A 14,923-nucleotide genomic window follows, 5' to 3' on the forward strand; every position below is an offset into this window, starting at 1 on the left:
CATAATAAGAATAAATATTGAAAATAACACTTCATCTTCTGTCTGAACAAGTTCTAGCCCTCTGGACTTAATGTGAAAATCACTGACATTAGGTAACTTACTCATTCCTCCAGCATGTTACAGATTTGACCATTTCAGCCAATCATTCAACTGTGCTTTTGGCTCAGTTTTTCTTTCTCCATTAGTAGAACATGGCCTGCTGGACATCTCCTACAGCTTTGTAAATAGCAAAAACATAAAAGAAGTTTAAGATAGCAAAAAAAAAGTTGGTTCCTTTCACCTATTGATCTCACCCTATCAAAAGGTATTCCCTCTTCATGTTGCATCTCTATAAGACATTGGTGAGACTTCACTCAGAATATTGCTTGCCATTGTGGTAGTCATATGATGCAATGGTGAAAGATGTGATTAACCTAGGGAGAAAGTAGAATAGATTACAAGGCTTTTGTCAGAACTGGGACATCAAGGGGTTAATCTTCAAAGTCTTTGACTTATTTTGTCTATTCAATGTGCCTAAAGTAGGAAACTCATTAAGTGGACATTTCCCAAATGCACACATTTTACAAAAGGTATTATATTGAAAGAATATCAATATTTGTTGCTGAACCTGGTATGATACAAGAATAGATAGCATAACTTTGATTAGAGTGAGCTTTTAATGTGCATCTTATAGGATGAGTGAAGTAAAGAAAGATTTAGGGAAAGGTTCCAGTCATCAGGTCATGAATAACTGAAAACCGCAAGCAATGAAAACAAGGGATGTGACTGAAGCTAAACAAAGAAGTGCAGAGATTTACGAGTTTTATAAACGGGGTTTAAACTAGTAAAGATCAATAACCCATAGGATATTACAAGTCAAGCAATTAATTAACTGGGAGCAAAATCAGTTCTTTCAAAAACAAAGGGAAATAATGGACAGTAGCGCACAGAGTGCACCAAATTACAAATGTGCTTTCACTTGGGATGAAATGCACTTATGTTACAAATGATGAAGCTCAAGCATCATCCATGCCTCACAGCAAATGCAATACTTTATTTTGCACTACATGTCCAGGATCTGCTTTGTTATTTTTGTGCTGACATTGAAGGTAATGTTTGTAAGTATTGACACAAATGTGGCTTAATCTAATGCCACTGCTCAATTATCTAGTTTTCATGTTTAACTGCTCCAACCAAACTATCAAAAATGAGCTTTTCTGCCATTGGAAAAGTGATCCAGGAACACCTAGAACAAAGCCATTGTTGATTGCAGAATACTTTAGGCTTTATAAGCAGAATTAAAAAGAAGGGGAGTTCATTACAGCGCACATGGATTGAAGAGATTGTCTGAACATTGTCAGTTCTGTAAATGAGCTTAATGATGCACTAAGAATTGTTTAGTTTATGGAATCATAAAAGAAAGCATTCAAAAACAGCTCCTAACTGAAGCACATTTTACATTCAGAAGATCAGTTGAAATCACTGTTTCAATGGAAACCACAGACAGAGATGCAATTGAGTTTCAGACAGCAATGAAAGTGAGTGTGAATAAAAATACAGCATCTAAACAGAAACCAGCCTGGCCAAATAATTTTTATACTATTGTGACAGGGGCTCAAATACACCAAATAAATACAGATTTAAAGCCAAAACTTGCAAAAAATGCAAAAAACATAGGACATTTACGAAGAGCGTGTCAGACAGCACTGAGAAGAGAAAAAGATAAAAAGTCAAGATACAGTTTCTAAAAGAGCACTAATCTGCATGGTGTTGATGAAAAATCTGAAAATGATGACAGTGACACAGGATTGTGTAGCCCTGAGATTTACAGTCAGAAAATTAACAATAGACAAGTAATATGACTTATACCAGCAGTGAATGACAAATTAATTAAAATGATATTAGACACAGGTTTAGCTATTTCTGTCATCCCACAAAGTGGGATTGAATGGCATTTCAAAGATATCAAACGGAAATCTGCAGATATTCAACTAAGAATTTATGCTGGAGAAAAGATAACTCCTGTGGGAATGACATTCGTAACTCGGAAATACAACAACCAACAAGTCACATTGGGCTTGTATTGGTAAAAACAGAAGGACCAGCATCTTGGGGGTGTGATTGGCTGAGACAAATACAACTTGATTGGAGATCCATTCACAATTAGCATGCCACATCCCCTGCGATGAACTATATGAAAATGAATTAAGAAAAGTACTGGATGATGCCACGATTGTCTTTATGCTGAACACTATGAACCATTGCCCAACAGAGGACAAATAGATGTGCCTCTGGTTGTAAAGCATATTGACCAAGGAAGGACCGTACTGAGTGAAAGTGACAAAAACAGTGGTCCGAAAACAAGGGAACCATCTGCACCTAATTCCAAGTGAAAGACTGTCAGAAGCTGCCAGGTTTTCCTTATCAAACCCTGTTAACTTGATGTGGCTTGGTTTTAAGCTGGAAGAGAGTTCAAGGAGCTTCAGGAAAGTTGCAAGCATTTAGCTTTTGTGAGTATAAAGAACCAGAGTCTAATCTGTGCGCATTAAGTTTATTGTATAAACTTCAAGTGGGAGAGAAAAACACTTTTTCTAAAAGTAAATGCAAGGACCAAACCCCATCTAGATGAATGGAAGGCCAAAAAGAAAGGAGTCAATGGAGATATAAAAAACAGAGGATTTGTTAGATGATGTCATGGATGTGGAAACCAAGAAGAGTGATCAGATTGTGAAGGAAGCAATAGAAGTATTAATAAGAGAATACTCCAGTGAACTAAATGCACCTTCCCAAGATCAGGATGCACAAACTAGAAGAAGAAAAAGGAAGAAGAAGAAGAAGAAACATGGCTACCACTTCCTGCAGTCTCAGAGTCAATGCCTACAGCCACCACAGAATGGCCCCAGAACATGAGATTGTTTCACAGTCACAAGTCTCACCTGCCAAACAGAGTGATCCCCCTTTTCAGGACAGACGTTATTCCACAACAGTAAAATATCTTCCACAGCAATTAAATCTTTTAGCTTGAATGGGACAATTTAAAATTTACTCCACTGAGGATGTCTGCTTAGTAGCTGTATGATATAATATACTCTGTGTATGGTTGAGATGCAATGTCTATTGAGTTGGAGTTTACATCTAAAAACAGTGAGTGTTGTGTATTTAATACTTAAATAACATTTCATATATATGTTGATTGATAAAGCATTTGTGTTCATTTAAATAATTCACTAGGAGTTATACATTAATTAAATACGTTATCACACATCCACGTAATACGTGCACATCTTGCTTAAAGTAAAGACAAAGTTAGACCCGCAATCTTGGACTCCTATGTCTTCCTTTGAATTAGTTTAATGCCTTGAAGTTACAAAACATAACCTTGTTACAGAGTGGAATTACAGAAAAGAATTCAGGTCTATTGAATCAGAATCCGTCTCCCTCTGTCCTCCCTCCACTAGCAATCCAAGGGAAACTGCAGTGGCACATTATGTTGATTTCTATTCAATGTTGCCTGATACAGTTATGTAAACAGGAACATGTCTGACAGCATGCATCAAATGTTCTTTCAGATCATTTCTCTAAACTGGAATTTACTGTTTGTTTACTTCCTTCATTTAAATGCACTTCATTGTGGAACATATGTTGTCAAGTGAACTGGATATGTTCCAGTTGCATTAATGAGGTCCCTATATCAATGTCATATGATGCTAACTTAATTCTCAATGAAGGCCAATCTGGCATCTGTTAACTGGAGCTAGGTTTACCTTCTCCTACTGGATAGAGTATTACCAGACTTTCCAAAAATCAGAAATCAGACGATGCAAGAAATGTGAAATGAATCCAGACAATGCTCTAAGTCAGTGGCCCATATGCTCCCCGGGTGGCCATGACAGATTCCATTGGGACCACAAGTAAAAAACAGGAAACTGGGGTGAGGCAAAGGAGTTTCTAAATGGTCCATGATAAGTTTACTGTTTTAATGAAATATTATTAAACTATAGAAAAAATGAATATATCCAATTTAATTGGAACCCCGATTGAAATGAATGGGAAAATATGCTAGGTTATGCAAATGACGCTGAACATCAATCGTCATCTCTGCTTCTGAATGATCAAATCTCAATTCACACCCTGCAGGGCAGCCCACTGAACCCCACTCCAATTCACTGATTATAGAGTGAGTAGGTGGATGTGACCCAGCATGATATGCTGCAATGTGCTCCACCAGCTAGTGATTAGGATTACTTTGTTATAGATACTTATTGCCTGTTATGTCGCTGGCATTTAGGGCAGCGATGAAAGTCCTTCATCTCAGGCACTGTTCACGCTTTCCTTCACCAAGTCAGTAGCTTCCTCTCAGTTTTCACTGCTCTCAGCCATTCAAACCCCAGGTGAAGACTCAGGGATATTGTTACACTCAGATGTAGAAGGATTCCTCAGTGCTGTTTTCATAACATTTGGGTTTTACCAGTAAGGGCTGTTAGCCCTGAGCTGACCCCCAAACCTGGAGGACCCTTTGACCTGTTATGGGTTACCCTACCAAGAACCAATATATAAAGCCCTGACTCAAGCCAATATACCTTTCTGGGTCATTGAGACACACAATCCTCCAAGCCACGACAAGTCTGTAGTCCTCTTGGAGGCCTGTTATAGATAATTACATGTTAACAGGGAACCATCTGCACCTAATTCCAAGTGAAAGACTGTCAGAAGCTGCCAGGTTTTCCTTATCAAACCTGTATCAGCGGTGCATAAGGCCAAGAAAGACAAGACACTGGACTGCTTAAAAAAAAATACTGTACATGATAATTTTCAGTCAGGCTGACAGCAAAGCAAATACAGTATTTAGAGAAAAAGCAGCTGGGATAGAAGAAGGTTTACTTGCACCTGATGAGTTTTCAAACTGAATTGCAGATGCTTGCAAGTCACATAATAAAGTAAAATCATTGATTCTGCCTGCAGTTTCTGTTGTAATTTCTCGTGTTATGAATCAAACACATATGAAACTATTCAAGCCATAATCCTGAGCAACTCATCAGTGTCAAGGCAATTGATAAAATGTCAGTTGACGTGGAAAAACAACCAGTTGCACAACTGCAAGTTAAGAACTTTGCCCTGCAAATCGACGAAAGCACATTATGTGATAATGAAGCCCTTCTGAAGACTTATGTTTGATTTTTTCAATGATGATCAGGCCAGTGAGGAAATGATTTTTGCCTGAAAGCTTAGAACAGATACCAAAAGTGAAACTACTTTTTGAAGAAGTCAAGAGCTATTTCTTGGAAAACAATATTCTGCTAGAAAATATAAAGGCTTGTGCAACTGATGGTGCCGCTTTGATGGCTTGACGACACAGAGGATTTACTGCTCATTTAAAAATGCTGTGCCTGACGACTTTGCATACCTGTGTCATCCACCTTCAGCATTTGGTTGCAAGAAAATTGGGAGGATGTTTGCTGCTGTAATAATGCTCTGAATTTCACCAAATCAAATGCACTGCAAGATCATCTTTTTTGACAACTTTGTGAGGAAAATGAAATAGATTTTAAATGGCTACTAATGCATTCAGAGGCCCAGTGATTATCAAAAGGTAATTGCTTTCATCGGTTTATTGCACTTTGGGATAGCATTGTAGCATGTCTAAATGATAATTAGCTTGGAAAAACAAATTGGCTTGCTAAGTCTTGACATATTTTTGCCTGTCAGTTAAAAAGCATTTGTAAAACATGCCTTGCAACCATATATTCAAAAACTCACTCATTTGCATCAGTCACAGGATCTTCCTAAATATCCAAAGTAACAATATTAAGTGCTTTTTCTTTGCTGGTTGGAAGAATATCATATATTACTAATAAAGTATCCTATTCAGAGCTTTGAAATAGCTTGTATTTTTCATATACATCTGTAACATTAAATTTAACCTATAATCTGTTGAAATGTAAATATTAACTGTGTATTAGAACAGTTAGTATATGTGACAAAAAAAACTTCAGCAGCTGACAGAAACTATGGAGGGTAGGGTCCATAGATGTAAATCAAAGACACAAGAGGGCCACAAACAGAAAAATGTTGAGAACCACTGCTCTAAGTGCTCTACACACTGCATCAGAGAGGAAATCAAAGTTATCATTTCAGGTCAATGGCCTTCCAAGGGTTGCTCTTTTATTGCAGAACGTCTTGTAGTTATTTAGTTACTAATGTCACTTTGACTTTCCTTCTGAGAGCAACCATTTACAATTTATCCAACCAACTGCAGTGGATTGCTATTAACATTTGTAGCAAATCACTTCTAACCTGAATATGAACTGAAGAAACGATGAAGCATTAAATGTATAAATGGAAATCGCAAACTGGAAGAGTCTAGATAATCCACCAAGCCCACAGTGGAATGATTAGAAATTTCCATCACATCCCACCACGTCACCACACCCCTACTTCAAGCAGCCCTCTGTAACCATGTGGTCTTTTAGAAAGAAATAGAAAAAGGTCACTGGGAAATATTTTGGTAAAATTTATGAGATGTTCAGAGCAAAAAATAACAGCATAGTAAAACAATATGTAATAACACAAATAAATAAAATAAATAAAAATTGACTCACTCTACAGTAAGTACTAGAGAACAAGAAAGAAGACAAAGAACAAAGAGCTCATTGTCATCTTTATACTGAAAACTAGTTCAAACTAGACACATGATCACATCAATTAATCTTGAAAATTTTGAAAGGGATAGATAAGATAGAAGTAGGAAAGTTGTTTTCATTGGTAGGCGAGACTAGAACTAGGGGACATTGCCTCAAGATTCAGGGGAGAAGATTTAGGATGGAGATGAGGAGAAATTGTTTTTTCCAGAGAGTAGTGAATCTGTGGAATTCTCTTCCCAGGGAAGCAGTTGAGGCTTCTTCACTAAATATATTTAAGAAACAGTTAGTTAGGGTTTTACATAGTAAGGGAATTGAGGGTTATGGGGAAAAGGCAGGTAGATGGAGCTGAGTTTATGGACAGATTAGTCATGATCTTATTGAATGGTGGAGCAGGCTCGATGGGCCGGATGGCCTACTCCTGCTCCTATTTCTTATGTTCTTATGTATGTTCTCTTACTGTAAAACCTCCTGTTAAGTGCAATCTCAGGTGTAGTAAAGGAAGCACATCATCTCCCTGTTCGAGAAATGCAGAGTTAGCATGTACCACAGCCCCCAATCCAGTGTATTTCAAAGGTCATGTCAGTTTAAATGCACATTCTTTGGTCCTGCCTCACAAATCAAATGAAAATTGTTATTATTAGGTATGCCATTCAGCTCTTTAATTATTTTATAATTACATCTGAGATCATCTTTAAGTCTGTGCATTACAAGGAAAGAAGCAAGACAACCATTCCATAACCGCTAATTGATTTTTGAGTTATTTAATCATCAATAAATAGGTTTATGTAGTCCACAATCACTTAAAGTAACATTAAATGCTAAGTACATGGACATACTCATAAACGTACCATTTAAGTCAGAATCAGAATCATATTTAATATCACCAGCATATGTTGTGAAATTTGCAGCGGCAATACATTGCAATACACAACAACAAAAATCTGTGAATTGCAGTTTTTATATATATATATAGTAGTTAAATGAAAAAAGTAGTGCAGAAAAGAAATAAAGTAGTGAGGCAGTGTTCATGCATTCAATGTCCCTTCAGAAATTGGATTGCAGAGGGGGAAAAGCTGTTCCTGAATCACCGAGTGTGTGCTTTCAGGCTTCTGTACCTCCTTCCTGATGGTGGTAATGAAAAGAGGGCATGTCCAGGATGATGGGGGTCCTTAATGATGGATGCCACCTTTGTGAAGCATCGCTCCTTGAAGATGTCCTGGAAACTACAGAGGCTAGTGCCCTTGATGGAGCTGATTGAGTTTACAACTCTCCGCAGCTTACTTTTATCCTGTGCAGTAGCCACCCCACCCCAATACCAGATGGTAATACAGCCAAGTTAGAATACTCTCCACAGTACATCTGTATAAATTTGCAAGTGTTTTTGGTGGCAGACCAGATCTGTTCAGACTCCTAATGAAATATAGCTGTTGTTGCACCTTCTTTGTAGCTGCATCAATATATTGGTTAGTAATGTATTTTCTGTTAAAGAATTTTGTACTTGGAACTTGTGCCCACGTTATCCTGAAGAACTGAACTCCTTTTCAGTTATGGTTGCCTCATTATATGAAGGACATAGAAGCTTTAGAGAGGTGCAGAGGAGATTTACAAGGCTGCTGCTGGACTAGAGTGCCTCCTTCAAGATATAGTGAAGTAAAATCTGTTTGGGGAGCATGCCTTATGAAAACAGAGTGAGTGAACTCGGCCTTTTCTCCTTGGAGTGACAGAGGATGAGAAGTGACCTGATAGAGGTGTACAAGATAATGAGAGGCATTGTTCATATGGATAGTCAGAGGCATTTTTCCCAGGGCTGAAATGGTTAGCGTGAGTTTTAAGGTGCTTACAGTAGGTACAGAGTTGATATTGGGAGGTAAGTTTTTTACACAGAGAGTGGTGAGTGCATGGAATGGGCTGCCGGTGGCAGTGTTGGAGGCAGAAATGATAGCGTCTTTTAAGAGACTCCTGGATAGGTACATGAAGTTTAGAAAAATAAAGGTCTATGGGAAAGCCAAGGTAGTTTTAAGGTAAGGACATGTTCGGCACAGCTTTGCGGGCTGAAGTTCCTTTATTGTGCTGTAGGTTTTCTATGTTTCTATGTTATGACATCCACATGTGACAATTAAACTTTATTCTTTCACAATGGGAATTTCAATGGAAAATTGTTTCTGGAATAAGAATCCAACTTACTACTCTTTTCATCTTCAAGGCTCATTACACCAAGCTAAAACCAGTTCATTATTTCCTTTGAAGCTCAATATATACAACAGTGTGATACTCTGCCAGCACAATGAAGTTAAATTGTCCATTCAGATCTTCATGGCCATCAAACTCATTTTCCTCTAATACTGATGTGATGGTACATCAGTGAGCCAAGGCTATGTTAGTTTCAGTTGTAGAATGCCAATGAACAGTAAATTAAATATAAGTAAAACACAAGAGCTGGAATCTGCAGCAACATATAAAATGCTGGAGGAACTTGGCCAGTCACGGAGCATCTATGTAGAGAAGTGGGCAGTTGATGCTTCACATTGAGACCCTTCAGAAAGAAGTGTTAACTGTCCTCTTAGACACTGCCTGACTCAGTGAGCCACTCCACTGCTTTGTGTGTTGCAATGAATGAAATGCATTTTAGAAACTGTGATAACAATTGATTGTCCGTATTTAACAAATCAGATGGAATATCAGTAAAACTGCTTCTTCTTGACATGCCAAGAACATCTGCATTAGGTTTGTATGGACAAGAGAGGCTTAAATGTGCTTTATGAGATGTTGTAATACAGAATAATTGCTTCTTCATCCAGATAAATGAGTTTGTTTCTGTCTTGGAGCGATCTGGTCGCTTCATCATCCATGTGATATCTATTTTGAGTGAATCACCCTCTGCAATACAGAGGTGAATGCCAGATGAGATCAAAGGGTGTGTGAGTTGTTCTGTTTCAAATTATCATATAACCATATAACAATTACAGCACAGAAACAGGCCATCTCGGCCCTACTAGTCCGTGCCGAACGCTTACTCTCACCTAGTCCCACTGGCCCGCACTCAGCCCATAACCCTCCGTTCCTTTCCTGTCCATATACCTATCCAATTTTACTTTAAATGACAATACCGAACCTGCCTCTACCACTTCTATTGGAAGCTCATTCCACACAGCTACCACTCTTTGAGTAAAGAAATTCCCCCTCGTGTTACCCTTAAACTTTTGCCCCCTAACTCTCAACTCATGTCCTCTTATTTGAATCCCCCTACTCTCAATGGAAAAAGCCCATCAACGTCAACTCTATCTATCCCCCTCATTATTTTTAAATACCTCTATCAAGTCCCCCCTCAACCTTCTATGCTCCAAAGAAGTGTAGAAGCATATCCATTGGAATCTTCAGAGAAGACTTTCTTGTATAGGAGTGATACAAAGCTTTTCTGAGGATCCCTACTGCCCATCCCACAATCTCTTTGACCCAGTACCTTCAGGAACGAGGTACGGGAGCATCAGGACAAGGACTGCCAGACTGGGTAACAGCTTCTCCCCTCAGGCTGAGAGTGTAATGAGTACTCTGTCACCACCAAGGCATCGTCACTAGGGGCACTGAGCTCTTCATTGTTTACTGTGTTGTTAATTGTTTACCTGTGCTATGCACTACATGCACTTCGAATCATATTTTATTAACTTAATTGTGGTAATATTTTATGTCATGTACTGTGTGATATATGTTTTGTGGGTGCACCTTGGTCCACAGGAATGTTGTTTAGTTTGGTTGTATTGTATATATGTACAGTCAGATGACCATTAATTTGAATTTGAACTGGGTGGACTCTAACTGTTTAATCCTCATCAGGATATTTTAATGAACTCTTAAAGTAATGTATAAAAAGAAATAGAAGGAGCCCAATCAATAACACCATGAATGTGGAAGCACACTGATAATGAAAGATGGCTCATGTCAGAGAATACTTGAAACTAAAATCACTGAGTAATGAAAAATGACAGAATATGCATGACTACTAAATCCCACAGCATTAGCAACATTTGTCCTCATGCCTCATTAAAGACATAATCCATTGGCTTTAAACTTTTATGGCACAATAGTACTTTGCTTTCAACTTGAGTCGATCAAGTGAGTAGCCTTGCAAATGCACTCAGTAGCTCTTCAATTGCCAGAAGCTCTTGTGAGGATGCTGGATGCAAGTTTCTCAATTTTTCATCTGAAATTATCATCAAACTTGTGATCACCAGTTACCAGCTGAACAACATGCCACAAGAATTCTGTACTATACATTTGAAATTCCAGCAATAGCTCAACTGGTAATGATTATGCTGTGCTTTGCAGAATTAATTCATGGCTAATATTGATGTAGAGCTGCATGATCATAAGTATTACCTTTCTGATGCTAATGCAGATCTCATCTGCTTGTAAAAGTCATCCCTTGGCACTAGTTCAATGAAGTGATGCACTGGGAAGGATATTGAATGGTGTGGAGAAACAGAGGGATCTTCGACTGTCCATTCACAGATCTTGAAATGTAATGCAAAATGTCAATAAGCTAGTTAAAGAAAAAGTATGCAGATGCTTTCTTCAGTTAATTGAGGTATAGCATTTCAGGACAGGGACATTGTAGTAAAACAGTGAAAAAGCTCATTAAGTCAATATATCCATTTCTGGTCACCACATTAGAGTAAAGCAATGATTGAACTGGGGAGGATGCAGAGGATATGTCAGGATAAAACAAATCTAGCAATGAGGAAAGACTGGATAAAGGGGGTTTGTTTTCTTTGAAACAAAGGAAAGTCAGGAAAGATTGAATTGAGATGCATAGTAAGGGGTCTACCTAGAGTAGAATAGAAGGGCCCACTTCACTTTGCAGAAAGGTAAAGACTAGGAGGTATAAATTTAAATTCAATAATAAAAGGATTAATGAGCAGTAAGGAAAAATGTTTCCATGCAATGGATGATAAGGTCTCGAACTCACTGCATGAAATGATAAGAGATGCAGAAACCCTCATCCCATTTAAGCAGTACTCAGTTGAAGATCTATAAAGTGCAGGGCCACAAAGCCATTGCTAGAAGGTGCAATTAGGCCAGGGACCACTTTGTCAACTGGTACAGATACAAAGGGTCAAATATGCCTGGTTGATTTTATGATTTGAGGCTGAATTCTCTGTTGTGTACTAGCCAGTGAGAACTTTGGGAGATGAAGATGGCCGAGTATTCCATACCTAGTCAATTGGAGGATCTGGTGGTACTCTGCTTCTTTCTCAAACAGAGGCCCAACCAGTTCCCCTCCACCAATTCTTTGATTCACCCAGCAGAGCTTATCCTCATGCTAAATAACTTCTTCAATTCCATTAATTTTCTCTAGATCAAATGTATATTTATGGGCACTCACAGGGACCAAACTACTGCTGCCTTTTTGTTTGGTATGTGGAAGAGCCTTTGTTTCAGCCCTCCTCAGGCCCACTGCCACACCTCCTTATCTGGAGCATTAGTAGCAGCATTTGTCCCTCTTCCTGCACTCATGGTGAAATTGAACATTTAACCACTCTTGCAGCTGATGTACACCCTGTGTCACCTCCAAATAGTTCCTCTCTGACTCTTCCCTTCCCTTTGTCGATCTGAAATATCTGCCTTCTTCCTTACCTGTGGTTTCTGCTCTTCCAGATTGGAAACTAACAAATCCACTGCAAACTCACAAGTTCCCACAGATAGATTGACTGTATTTCCTCCCAATCTAATTTCCATTAGAACTTCATTGATTCTATTACATCTTTTATTGGTTCTATTATAAATTTATTGAGTATGCCCACAAGAAAATGAATCTCAGGATCATATATGGTGATATATATATATACTTTGATAAATTTTACTTTGAACTTTTGAATTATTCCCTCAGTTCCTTCGAGTCCTTGAATTTGAGAAGATTTGGTATGTCACCAAAGATGCAGGCAACTTTCTACAGATGTACCATGGAGAGCATTCTAACCAGTTGCATCACCGTCCAGTATGGAGGAGCCACTGCACAGGGTTGTAAACTCAGCCAACTCCATTATGGGCACGAGCCTCCCCACCAACAACATCTTCAAAAGGCGATGCCTAAAGAAGACCCTCGCCATCAAGGATATGCCTTCTTTTCATTATCACCTTCAGGAAGGTGGTACAGAAGCCTTAAGATGCAAATCCGACATTTTAGGAACAGGTTTTTCCCTTTGCCAACAGGTTTTGGAACAGTCTATAAAGCCATGAACACTACTTCACTACTTTGTTCTTTTGTTCCACTATTTTATATATATTGCATATATTATTTTTGTAACTTACAGTAATTTTCATGTATTTCTCTGTACTACTGCCACAGCACAACAAATTTCATTACACATGTCAGTGATAATAAGCCTGATTCTGAATTTACTCCAATGATGAAATATTCTGTACAGGTGCTTCTGAAATATCTGCCTTCTTCCTTACTGTTTCTGCTCTTCCAGATTGAAAACTCTTGGCTGCATCTCAAGTATTTACCACATCTAAGCCTTTGCTCCTTTCTCCTTCTGGACAGAACAAGAGATGAGTTCCCCTGGTCCTTACGTTCCCTGCCACTGACCTTTGCAATCAATGCATAACATTTCACAATTTCCACCAGCACCAGTTAAATTTCTCCACTAGACACATTTTCCCCTCACCTCTACTTCCTGCAATTGCTCCCTTTCCAATTCCTTGCCACTTCTTTGCCCCCACCTGTTACTCCTTATCACATAGCACTTCCCCATCTAATCGCAGGAGGTGCCAATTTCCTTCACATTGAGGAGCCCAAACAGCCATCCACTTCCACTTCTTCCCATTTAATGTATTGTACTGAGAAACCAATGTGGATTGAGTGAACTTCAATTTCCAGTTGCCTCGTCATTTTCATTCAACATTCTGCTTACTCTGATCTATACGTCTGTTGCCCTCTACATCAATATCCAAGTCATTTCATCTTCTTTCTGGGTATGTTGCAAGCTTCTAGATTTAATACTAAATTCTATAATTTAAATCCCTTGCTTTTTCTTCCTGTCAATATCAGAAACATTTCTGCTGCCTTACATAGGCATTTGATAAGGTACCCCATGCAAGGCTCATTGAGAAAGTAAGGAGCAAGGGGATCATGCTTTGTGGATCCAGAATTCACTTGTCCACAGAAGGCAAAGAGTGGTTGTAGACGGGTCATATTCTGCATGGAGGTCAATGAACAGTGGTGTACCTCGGCGATCTGTTCTGGGACCCCTACTCTTTGTGATTTTTATAAATGACCTGGATGAGGAAGTGGAGGGATGGGTTAGTAAATTTACTGATGATGCAAAGGTTGAGGGTGTTGTGGATAGTGTGGAGGGCTGTCAGAAGTTAAAGTGGGACATTGATAGGATGCAAAACTGGGCTGAGAAGTGGCAGATGGAGTTCAACCCAGTTAAGAGTGAGGTGGTTCATTTTAGTAGGTCAAATATGATGGCAGAATATAGTATTAATGGTAAGACTCTTGGCAATGTGGAGGATCAGAGGGTTCTTGGGGTCCAAGTCCATAGGACACTCAATGCTACACAGGTTGACTGTGTGGTTAAGAAGGTATATGGTATATTGGCCTTCAGCAACCGTGGGATTGAGTTCAAGAGCCGAGAGATAAAGTTACAGCTATATAGGACCCTGGTCAGACCCCACTTGGAGTACTGTGCTCAATTCCAGCTGCCTCATAGGAAGGATATGGAAACTATAGAAAGGGTACAGAGGAGATTTACGAGGATGTTGCTTGGATTGGGGAGCATGCCTGATGACAATAGGTTGAGTGAATTTGTACTTTTCTCCTTGCAATGACAGACGGTGAGAGGTGACCTGATAGAGGTGCATAATGTGATGAGAGGCATTGATTGTGTGGATAGTCAGAGGCTTTTTCCCAGGGCTGAAATGGCTAACACAACAGGGCACAGTTTTAAGGTGCTTGGAAGTAGGTACAGAGGAGATGTCAGGGGTAAGATTTTTACGCAGAGAATGGTGAGTGTGTGGAATGGGCTGCTGGTGACGCTGGTTGAGCCAGATACAATAGGGTCTTTTGAGAGACTCCTGGACAGGTACATGGAGCTTGGAAAAATAGAGGACTATGGGTAACCCTAGGTAATTTCTAAAGTAGGTACATGTTCAGCACAGCATTGTAGGGCCAAAGGACCTGTATTGCACTGTAGGTTTTCTGTTTCCTTTTCTCTTTTGCTTTATATCATCCAGTCTGTTGAACATGTCCTTAAATACCAGAAACACACCAGCAACATTCCCTTCTCCTACCTACTACATAC

Source organism: Hemitrygon akajei, chromosome 6 (assembly GCF_048418815.1).
Source record: "Hemitrygon akajei chromosome 6, sHemAka1.3, whole genome shotgun sequence".
Lineage (NCBI taxonomy): Eukaryota > Metazoa > Chordata > Chondrichthyes > Myliobatiformes > Dasyatidae > Hemitrygon > Hemitrygon akajei.